This window comes from Silene latifolia, chromosome 9 (genome assembly GCF_048544455.1).
Source record: "Silene latifolia isolate original U9 population chromosome 9, ASM4854445v1, whole genome shotgun sequence".
NCBI classification, from domain to species: Eukaryota; Viridiplantae; Streptophyta; class Magnoliopsida; order Caryophyllales; family Caryophyllaceae; genus Silene; species Silene latifolia.
The window spans coordinates 8481332-8493512 of record NC_133534.1 but is presented as its reverse complement, the minus strand read 5'-3'; positions in this window follow the sequence as shown (position 1 = coordinate 8493512).

Here is a 12181-nt window from a genome sequence, read left to right as displayed (position 1 = left end):
AAGGCTTCTTGAGGGGACGATCTGAGTTTGCCAAATGAGCGAGTTCTTCTTTTCTCTTCTTGGTCAGATGAGCTTCGGAGAGTACTGAATAAGACACACTTACGCCTCGAGGACGTAGAGATTTACGGGAGAAAGACCTACTTGTAGAGCAAGTAGATACATTGTGTCTCGGAGATTCATCCCCTTGGCTATGATTCTTCTTGAAGTTAAAAATTCTCTTCGTCTCACTCACTTGACGATTAGAAGAATACCTGCAAAATCTACCTGAGGAGTTCCTGCAAAGCCTACATGTAGGCAAAGCACGTGACCGCTTACCAGACAAAGGAATCTTGCACCTCTTACGTCGAGCTGAAAAAAGGAATGACTCATGTTCACTTGGATCTTTATGAGCTTGGAAGCAAATAAAGGTGTTGGTCGTATCATTCACCAAAGAAACAGGTAAGCAGGAATTAGGGGCGACAACCGTATGATCTCCTTGGAGAATTTGAGACCCAAAAGGAGAGAAGTCGTCACAAATAGAGGAGGAGTTCGAGCTAACACCACCAATAGAGGACTCCCTCGAATTAGAAACATGAATCTCATTGATGGCTCCTGAACAAGAAACCTTGTCTTCATTTACCGTGTCAACATTTACCACCTCCGTCTTCAGAGTCCGCTTTTTAGAGCGTCTCCTCCTCTTCTTTTTCTTATAATGATCTCTTGCAATTCCACCCTCCTTCGCGACCTTGGTATTAAGGATCCGAATTGTCATAGTAGACAAGTCTCTTTTGTTGTAAAAACTCACCTTACTACCTTGAAGCATTTTTTGATAAGCTTGTCCGGAGATCCTTAGCCTTGAATTTCCTCCCCCCTTCCTTGAGAACTCATGAACCGAGTTTTTAGGAATATACTCGTTATCACCCAATTGAGAGTCTTTGTGATTGTGATCCAACTCAAAATTAGGAGAAGAATTTCCTTCGAGATTTATATGAATACCATCATCCGAAATCCAGGTATCCATGACAGTGGAGTCAGAAAGTGGAGTAACGCAGGAGCCACAAGAAGACCCCTCATTATCGTTAACTAAGGTGTCCCCCGTATTTTCATCAAGGATAGGTCGTTTACTTTCCCTAGCCACCTCACATGACAACTGGTCTTCAATACTTCTCTTACCGTTATGATTAATAGCCCGTAGATTCTTGACAACATTGAGTTCTCTAAGAATATCTTTATTCTTAAGTTCAAGCATTGCCGCAGTTTCAAGATCAGTTTGCGCTTCCATCAGCATATTAGTCTTCATACAAGCTATAGCTCAATGAAATAGAGCCTTGGCATTTTTAGGGAAGGACGACAAAACCAAAGAGCAGAAGTTTATGGCCGCCTCATACTCATGGAGTTTATTAGCGCAAGCCGCTAGATTCAAATTTAAAGAGACTGCTAATTGCAAGACAGATTCAACCTCATAGTCCTCCATGGATTCCAAAACCAAACATAAGAGGCGACATGCCATTTCATAACAGCCGCCAGCAGAGTCAAAAAGATTTTGCTTAAAGAAGTCGTTGCCCCTCTCCTTAAGGAATTTAACCTTTATCAAATGAGGTTCTTCCATTGGTAAAAAAGAACTAAACAGTAACCACTCATCCTCCTTGAACTCACCATTTCCATGAGCAATAACAAAATGCTTTAGAAAAATTTCATCTATAGAAATGGTAGCCATAACCTTTCATAAAACAACCCCAAACTCAGAAAGTTAAGATAGAACACCTTTAAGAGGTGATAACTAAATCAAGTACTCTTTAAAGAGTATATTATTATGAAAAAACTAAAACCAGTGAAAGAACTTATAAACAAGAGTTTTGGACAAAAGATTTCAGAAAAACCACCGCACCTGACCCTAACCCTCACCACCGTATACACCCATCCCGAGTCGACCCAAAGCCCACTCTTCTAAAAACCAGACTACCAGGCACCTAAACCTCAGCAGCATCACCCTACACTCTTCAACACCAACCCTCTGTAATTATTACACCAAAACACACTTGTAACCCTTGCACACACAAATACCTCACAACTCATAAACACAGAGGAGATAAGATTCAGGAATCAGAAACCCAAAACGAGAATCGTAAAATCTGAAAGACAGCCCGTTGTACCACATCCGAAACTTTATGGGCGATGGGTGTCGGACAAAAAACCAAAAAACAGAACAAGCTTCAAGAAAAGAAAGCAAGCCTTATAAAACCTTCAGAAGCCAAACAGGAAAACGAGACGGAGATGAAGGAACAAACACCAAGTAAAACTGAAAGAAACAAAAATCAGAAAAACAGCCAATCCCGATCCACAAAAAACCTGCAACCTAGAGCCTCAGTCCTTTCGGACCACAAGCAAGAACACCTACATTAGACTACTTTAGATCGAACAACAAACCTGGGAAAGGGGAAACACCCACCACGACTCAAGCAAGACCAACGAAAGCCCAATCAGAGAAGAGGATGGACGAAGAAGAGGGTGGTGAACCGCAACAGCCAACGACCACAGTCAATCGTAAAGACCGATTGAACCACGAAGAGAAAAAGGGGAAATGAAACGGATAATCTAATTAACAAGAGGAGAGCGGGAGTGAGAGATCGCCGGAGATGGGGCTTTGAGATAGGGCTTTGAAAGACGGGCCCATCTCCGGCGATAGGGTGAGACTCAAGAGGGACGGTGGGGGGAAGGGCGGTGCGACAGTTTCACGATTGGGATTTCTAGGGTTTTCTGTAGAGACAAGAATATCCATTGTCTGCTTATTTTATCGCATTTCCGAAATAGGAAGTCTCATTACTTAGCAAAGCAAGCAAAAAAACCGGGGCTTTTGCCAAAACGACCATTCTAGTAAAACTAATTACCAAAATAACCATGTTCTAAAACTATTTTCCAAACTAACCAAACTAGCATGAATTCTTACAAAAATATTCAATCATTCATCTTCTTCTAACCTTAGCAATCACGATAAGTAATACTAAGCATAAATTTTGTTGCAATGTCATATGTCAAGAATTTGCAGTTCTCAATTTCTCATATTAAGAGACGGTCATGTATTAGAGCGTACGTAGGAGCAATTTCTGTAAATTTATTAATTGCGGTTGCAATGTGGGATTAACTACCAGTTAACTAGTACCACAACTTTTAAAGTGGTTGTTGGCTTATTGCTAAGGTAATAGTTATTGAATTGGATTCATAAATTAGCAATCATAAACATGGTCTTGTTACCGATTTACGAATGAATGTTCGGTATCCAAACATACCCACAGAAACAAGGGGATCACCCATGTCCGCAGGATTAACAATGTAGATATTAATGGAGAGTTAGTAGGAAAATGAGAAGGAGATGGTTATTTTCTAGGAAACGAGAACACGAAAACATTAGCAAAAATTACTTTAATTATCAATAAACCAAAGTTGTTGTCGAACACTCAGGGGAAAACTGGAATAAAGTTTTTTTTTTTATTTTATTTTTTTGTCAGACTGAAAAGATTGCCATATTATGCTATAGCTTTTGCTATAGAATGTGCAATCCTATTAAGGTTCCTTGGACAATGACTAAGAGAGAAACAGTGGCATGATGCAGCTAAAGAAGAAATAAAACGTAAAATAGGCGCTACATCTTGGTTAGGTAGACCAAAGCCATTAACTTGTAGAACTAGATTCAAGCAGTCGGAAGTTGCGTCAATATGTCGAAAGCCACGAGAAATAGCATCAGAGCAAGCTAATTTCAACGCCATCGCCTCTCACAAAAAGGAGACTTAGCCCAGAAAACCATGGTGCCTACATGGAAGATATTACCAGTACTATCTTGAAGAAGCCAGCCTGCATTAGCTCTGAAATTTGTCTTCCATGATGCATCACACTTTATACGGACCTGATTAACGCATATAGCAGACCCAATCAAAGAAAGTGGATAATGAATGCGTATTAAACAACACCCTCCATATCCTCCATACTCACAGTGTCCCGAGCAGCCACTGTCTTCCCTTTTCTACCTTCGACCTCAATATTATTCATAGCATCTGTCATTATAAGCTGAAAGATGATATTATAATTAATGCAGTCACTCTCGAAGACGATCTTATTTCGTAAGCACCAGATATGCCAAAGAGTGCTAGTGAAGAAGGAAATAGAGTAAACAGGTTCAGGTGATTTCTGCAATAGATTGAACCAATTTATAATCCAGTCTTGAATAGATATATTAGTGCCAATATTGCTGCGAATTCCTAATGGTGAAGCAGCCCAGAAACGAGAAGCGGAGGGACAGTCACGAAATAAATGACTCAGTGATTCAACAACCGATTGGTGTGAGTCACAGAAAGGACAAAAGGGATTCCATGGAAGACCTCTGCTGCTGAACTCTTGCCCGCAAGGTAAAGAATTCGATAATATTTTCCATAAAAATATTTTCCATTTGTTATGAATAGGAAGATGCCATAACTTTTTACAAAAAGCAACAGACGTAGGTTCCATACGAGATCGATCCTTACAGGAGGCTCGTGCGTTCCATAGATTAGAGAAGGCTAGAGCATAGCCACTCTTAATGGAATACTGGCCATTAGAGGTAAGATTCCAGTAGAGACAATCAGGCTCATCTGGCAAAGGAATAGGAGTAGACATAACTAAGGGCATAACATCAGACCCACAAATATGAAGAACCCTATCCAAATCCCATTCACCAAGCGGAGTCTGCAATGATGCTTAAAAGAATGTTTTTTATAGCTGATTTTGGTAAATTAGGAAAGTAGTTGAGTAGAATTGGGTTATTTTGGAAAATAATTTTACAAAATGGTTATTTTGGTAATTAGCTTTACTAAAATGGTTATTTTGGCAAAAAATCCAAAAAAACCCGTAATTTTATTATTTGGAAAAAAAAGAACACAAAATCTGAGGCCAATTATTTTTTTGAGAAGAAAAAGATTAATTCATTAATAAAGCGCCAAACGGCACTTACAAAAGATAGGTATAATCGAAAACAATTCTAATAGAAACCAAAGGACAAATTTCTCCTGTAAAACTACGGATCTCAAAACATGATATGACAATTCGGCTCGTCCTTGTATCGCTCTCTTCATGTAGCTTTGAAGGGGATCCTTCGTTTGATTCATTGATGGAGAAAATTTACCTGCTACTGGCACCATAGATCGCTGACGAATAACACATATCCATTGTAGAGTCGTATGATGAATCATCAACAAACCGCTCTTATCTATAATTCCAATAATAATACTAAACCCTAGAAAGGCAAGGACTGAAAAAACTCCGAAAATAGAGACGGAAAAACGGATCTCACCAAAAGGGAGACTTTTATTGATTAATTCATAATATTTCACTACTAATTGATAAATAAAACTATTTGAGGGGCTTACCATCAATCAAAGATCAATGGAAGCCCCAGATTTGAGATGGAGGCTAGGGTTTTTTTTAAAGAGGAGGAGAAGAAGTTGGATCGATTCTTCATTAAATTTGATTAAGCATCTAAACATATATTTCCAAAACGATGTTTCGGGGAGTCTACAATGAAAATAACCATAAAATAACAAGTAGTTTTAATTACACAAATCCTCGTTGAAGATAGAAACTTTTCGTCACAAGCTGAAGACATGCTAAATGTTGCTATTTTAACACACAAATGTGACCATTTTAACGATGAATTATTATAGCTTAGGGTAAGATTATCTGTAAGACTTTTTCAAGTCCTAAGACTTTGCCACATTAGTTTTTCACTAATTTTTATTATTTCATTATTGTTTAGACCTAGACATTATACATTATCCGTAGACATACCTTAGAATCTTAGACTTTCTTTTCTACTTTTTCACTTCACTTCTTTTTATTTTTATTTTTTTTAAAAATGACACATGAAATCCACTTATTGATTAATTTCCCTTTATAGTTGGGTCAGGATTATTGTTAGTTTTGAGACAAGACTTTGGTTAGTCTTAAGACAAGACTCACTCAAGACTACCAATAATCTATCAAAGTCTTAACAAAAGTTTTAAGTTGAGCCTTAGATTTCCAGATTTAACTTAAAACTTTGGACGAATCTTGACCCCACATTCAAGGAAAAGTATCAAATGAATGGATCCCAATGTGTCATTTTTTTTAAGTTTGTAAAAAAGAGAGATGAAATGGAAAAGTATGATCTGAATTGAGTCTGACTAATAATGTTATAAAAATAATAAAAATTAGTGGAAAATTGATGTAACAGAGTCTTAAAATTTTGGTGAGTCTGACTGATAATCGTACCCTTAGTATTTTGACTATATTTCATCTTAAATGAGTCGCATTTAATTTATTCCATTTAACAAGACATTATTGATATTTTATTAAGGAGAGAGGAGGGTAGGAGGAGAGAGGAGGCGAAATTAAAAGAAGGGATAGGAGGAGAGAGGAGGCAGATGAAGAGGTTAACAATTAAGGAAAATTGATTTGAGTTTGTAGAAGCTATAATACAAAAAGAATTCTATAATACAACCACCTTAAAAGAATCTATAATACAAAATTTTAGAAGAGACGGTCTCTCATTAAGTTATTGAAATATCACTTTTCCGTACCTTTTACGTGTTTTTCGTGTCCCTTTTACTGGGGATAGTGGTCTAAAGTGCTACTTTAATTTCGTACCTACTTTCATAATAAGCGTACCAATTTGATCTTTAATCCCCTATTAAATTTGTGTTTATTGATAGCCTCGTATCATTTTTGCAAAGCAATCCCCTATTAAATTTATTGATTGACCGTATCTCACAAATTTTTATACTACTACATAAAAAATGGTATACAAATAAGTTTGGGCAACCTTGCTAAAACGTTATGGATAACAACAATTTAAAGAAAAAATAAAAGGTAAGAGATTCTTAGAAATTGGTAAAATATACTTTTTTTATTTAATTTTCTATTCTTCCAGCTCAATACTCCGTAGTTATCAAAGGTTTTTCTGAATTACGATGTTTATCAAAATATAACAACTAGTACGGAGTAACATAAAATTCTATTATATGTTTTCTAAGCAATTCTTTAGAACGAAAGACAAACGACCATTTTGAATATCATATAAAATCCCAAAATTAGCTTGTTGAAATGCACCGAGAAATGATCTATTAGGATCATCAGTAGGTAACACCATCAAACAAAGTCCTTGATCAACACCAGCAATTTCTTTCACGTCAGCAAACAAGTGTTCCTTACTCAATACCATGTCAATTTCTCCAACTTGCTCATTATTCAAGAAATGAAGAACTACAATTGGAAATAAATTTTCATCATAGCGCGGGTATATTGAATAACAAAGGTCCATAACTAGTCCAGGTCCCCTAGGAAGCCAACCATAAGTATCACGAAAGAATTTGACTATTGCTTCTCGCAAAGGATTATATGCACTTCTTGCTAACACTGTAAAAGGCGCTCCTGTATCAATGTAAAAACCCTTTGTGGAGTCTGCCTCATCATATTCAAAGATAGATGGATTGATTGATAGTCGTTTTCCATTGACACTTATTCCACTTAATGACAAAAAGTGTAGGTGAGGGCTTTTCATTGAGATGGTTTGCACTTCTCTAGTAGCATCACCAATAATTTGGGCATCATCTCCAAAGTAAATAGTTGATTCCATTAAGGTTAAATGTTTCTGTGGCGGTAAACAGTAATAAAACCTACCATGAATTTGAGCATCGAGGTAGGTTAGGAGCGATCTTGGCTTTGCAACAAGCCCAAAAATACCCGCGACCACGTTCTGATGCATGTAAAGTGGTGATCCAAAAGTAATGTCTTTACTTTCGAGTACACATCCAAATGGCAAACCTTTGTAAGCATCCATATTGTTTGTTCTAGAGTTCTTGAAATAAAATGTTTCTCTACCAAGAAGGCCCGTGATACTCGCGTACGGTGGCTTGCTCCCGTAACGGTTATTAAGGCCACAAGATCCGTCATAGTTAAATTTAGGGGGAATACACATTTCATCAGTTAAGCTGACTCGTCTAAAGGAAGCGGACCTTTTGAAATCGAAATTTTGACCATTTAGCACAAAACAAGGATTGCAGTCTTTACATTGAACCCAAGTTACATCGGAAGCAGTGTCTAGAAGTACATATGGACTGTAGGCAGTATTACCTTCACCCAAATGAAGTTGAGTTACGAACAAAGTTTTTTGAACTCTGAACACTGACGACTTGATATTATCGGGGGACAAACTTTCTCGCTGAGTGTATATCCTTGACATTGTTATGTTGTTAAAAAGTTGAAGTCGTTCATCCATGGTGGTTCTTTCTCGTACAATTTGTAAATGGTGAGAGTCTATAGGAATCATTCTCATCGTTAATCCATTACAACTAGAGATGAATGATATAATGCCTATATCAATGAGGTAGAAAAATAGGATGAGTTTGTGTAAATTAAACATTTTTTTTTGTTTTCTTTTGGTCAATTTTTTATTTAAAAATGTTTGAATATATAGAGCAAGTTGTATATTGATTATCTTGAAGATAAAATCTTAAATATGTTGGATGTAATAGCTTTATATTATTGAAATTGATATTGTTCAAGCAAGGTATGAAATCATGGAGATAATCAGCAAAAAAAGGATAAGCATGTTGATTTCTTTCTATGATAGGTCTTGCTTAAACCGTACCAAGTTAAGATCACTCAAAACCCTCTTTTTAGTTTTACCTTATTTAAACGATTGTAAGTGCTGTCTTAACTTAAAACTGTAAGTAATTATTGAAATTATTTTTATGTACTTGGTAATTTAACTGCTATTGAAATTTGAAAATCGTATTGTTGAAGAAAGATAAGAAATTATTGAGATCTCCTATAAAAAAAAGTTCTTATTGCTTCAAGTGCAGATTGTTGGTTTCTGTAAACGGAGTATTTCTAAGGTTTTATTTTGTTAAACACAACCTTTTTTTTAAAAAAAAAAAAGGTATTTCAAACACCAGCTTTTAAAAAAAAAAAAATTGTCAAACACAATCTTTAATAATTTTTTTGTTATCAAACACGAATTTTTGGCCGGCTTCCAACAACTTAATCATTTCCTGACCACTTGCAATGGGGTGATTTTCAGACGATGTTTGAGATAACAAATGAGGTAGGTTTGAAGTGTTCTTATACTCGTTGTAAAGGTGGGAGTACATGCTTTCCAGGTGTTGTCAACACAATGGACAAATGTGGCCTTATATGGAGATTTCCCATCACTCAAGCGTTTCGCGCGTGAGAATTTACTTTGACTTTTCTGTTTTGTTTTTTCCCCCAATTCACTTCCCTTAGACCAGCATTTGCAACCAACAACCACCACACACAACACAACTACGGCCTACCTTGCCCTCCACTCTACTTACATACAAAATTTCAGACCAAACAAAAAGTCATTACCCATTAAAAAGCCCACGAAAAACCCACTGACCACCGCTGTAAACCCAGACTTACAACAACCCTCTCTGACCAATTTTACTTTACACATCAATCGACCCACATAACGCCACCTTTTCCCACTGCGTTGACACCCCCGGAAAGCATGTACTCCCGTCATTCCAGCGTGTCTAAGAACACCTCAAATCGACCTCATTTGCTATCTCAAATATCGACTGAAAGTCACCCCTATTGTAAGTGGTTAGGAAGTTGTCGGATTCCGGCTAAAAGTCGTGTTTGACGGAAAAAAATTTATTAAAAGTTGTGTTTGACAAAAAACTCTATCTCTAACAAAAAAAAAAAACATCAAATTGATAACAAATAATCCGAATGCATAGCGTAGAAGTAACATGTACGGAATAAATCAATTTTTGACATAATTGAATCAGATCGTCTACATTTACACTCCATTTACCAAAAAAAAGGGTAAATTGACTAGTCATCAGTCCAGGAAATCTATTTCATTTGCTAAATTTACTTTTTTTTTGCTATATTGATGACTAATCATATGAGCCCGAAACAAAGACCAAGTAAATGAGAAAAAGAAGAGAAATAATGATAAATAAAAGAGTTATCTCACATGTCCACTTACCCATATTACATACCCCACTTGTTACTTGCCTAAATTTACGAAAAGTAAAAATAGATAACAAATGAGTGATACACCCCAAAAAGGAAATAGATAACAATTGACCGGAATAACAAATGAGTGATACACCCCAAAAAGGAAATAGATAACAATTGACCGGAACGGAGGGAGTAGTAATTAGCTGGTTACATCAATAGCTCGACACTTGACAATGAAATGTTAGATGAAATTTGGCTTTTGTTTATCTAGTTTAGCTTTGGAAGAAACTGTTAGTCTTGTGAATATAATATAATCGTTGTAACTTATAATAGAGGGGTGACATGCATTATCATCTGCCAAAATATTGGGTGGATTATGTTGTCAAATACCTCAATCTCCCAAACACAATGAAAATAATTAATTGACATCTATCTGTAAAATTATAAACAAATATAATTCAACTTAAATAAAACAAGATCTAGGGTCAAAACTCAAAATTATGGCAAAATCCTTTTAATTCTGAAGTAAAACCCATTAGTCTCTATGACTAAATCCACTATTAAAATAGTACAAGTATAACATAATTGGTCGAACAAAAACCAATTTGAAACTCACAGTACTATAACATAACAAACTTTGGACTTTCAGAGATATTGATAAATACCATCAACATTTCTCTTAGAGTAACTTTCTGAATTATTGTATTAAAACACCTATTAATGTTATTGCCCCTCACCCTCAAACCTTGAATGCTAAATTTTACACATGAGGTTTCCCCTCACATTATAAAAAGCAATAGTCCGCTTAATAAACTCAAGATAAGAAATTTTATCACAAAACTAATTAACAATATATTATTAGCTTATAGAATAGATTAATTTCTGGTTTGTCTTCAATGTGGCCTATGTGAGGCACTTACAATGAGATGCATATTTTGAGTCCGGGCTTAGTTCTTCCCAAAAGTATCGCTTAAGGCTTTTGATAACGATAATTTCGGTATTGATTTTACCCTTATTTAGACCTTTATTTGATTCAGTTTTATGTGCTTTGATCAATTAATAGCTCACTATTGTAGATTTCTCACAATGCATGCGAGGTATATAAAGGGTTGTTATTATTAGTGTCTTTTAGTTATAGGTTAAATCGACACGTTATTAGTTTTCATATTTCACGCCAAAGAATTTTGATTGGAGGACAAAGAAAAAGAAAAAGAAAAAGTGTATCTTAATGATTTTATTTTTTTTAACTCGAAACTAATGATGTCTATTTATAAATTTTCTCAAAAAAAAAATCATCGTATATAAGCTAATAATAGGAGCTTATAGTTATCTTTTCTACAGGTAATTATGCGCCGCAATCATTAATAATAGCTCCAAATGAAAATTTTAGCAATATATAATTTATGGGTTTATATCAAATTTATTTTATTTCAATCAATAGTTATACTTTAGAGATTAATAACAAAATTATACTTTGATAGTTTTATGAAAAGAAAATATATATGATAAAAAGATAATGGTTTAATGGAAGAAAACTAGTTTTTGAACCCGTGCACTGCACGGGTGGTAACGAAAATTGTAATTAAAAATAAAACTTAGATATTTTCTGGAAAAGTTTATGTTGTTTAATTTTATTCGAAATATCCTATTTTCTTTTTCGACTTTTTAACTTATGAGAGGTGAAATCGGAAAAGTGGATATAAATTATTGAAATTTCAAAACGTGTTTATTACCCAATATACATTTAATTTTACCCATTGTTGTATGCTTTTTATCATATTACACCTCTTATTTGTTCTCCTCTCAATTCTCTATCTTCTCTCTCATTTCCTCTCTCACCCACCATCGCATGCACGACTGGAAGCAGCGTTCGCAATCAACGACCTTGAGACCCACCAACACACCCTCAATCGCAATGGTGATCGCATCTAAGTATCCAACACCCCGGACCACGACGTCCATCTCAACCCTTATTCAGCAACCCCCACAACTAACCATCACCCTACAATTCATATCTTACGTCCTCCAACTACCCTACCTCCTCTTGCCTCCACCATCCCCTACGTCCCGTACCTCCAGTATAACCATCATTCCAACTCCACCCCAGGCGTGACCCTCAACCCTTCTTCTAACCTTATGCGATTCCCCTAGCACCCCATCATTACCCCCCTATCGCGACCTCTCCCTTATCACGACCTCCCACTAT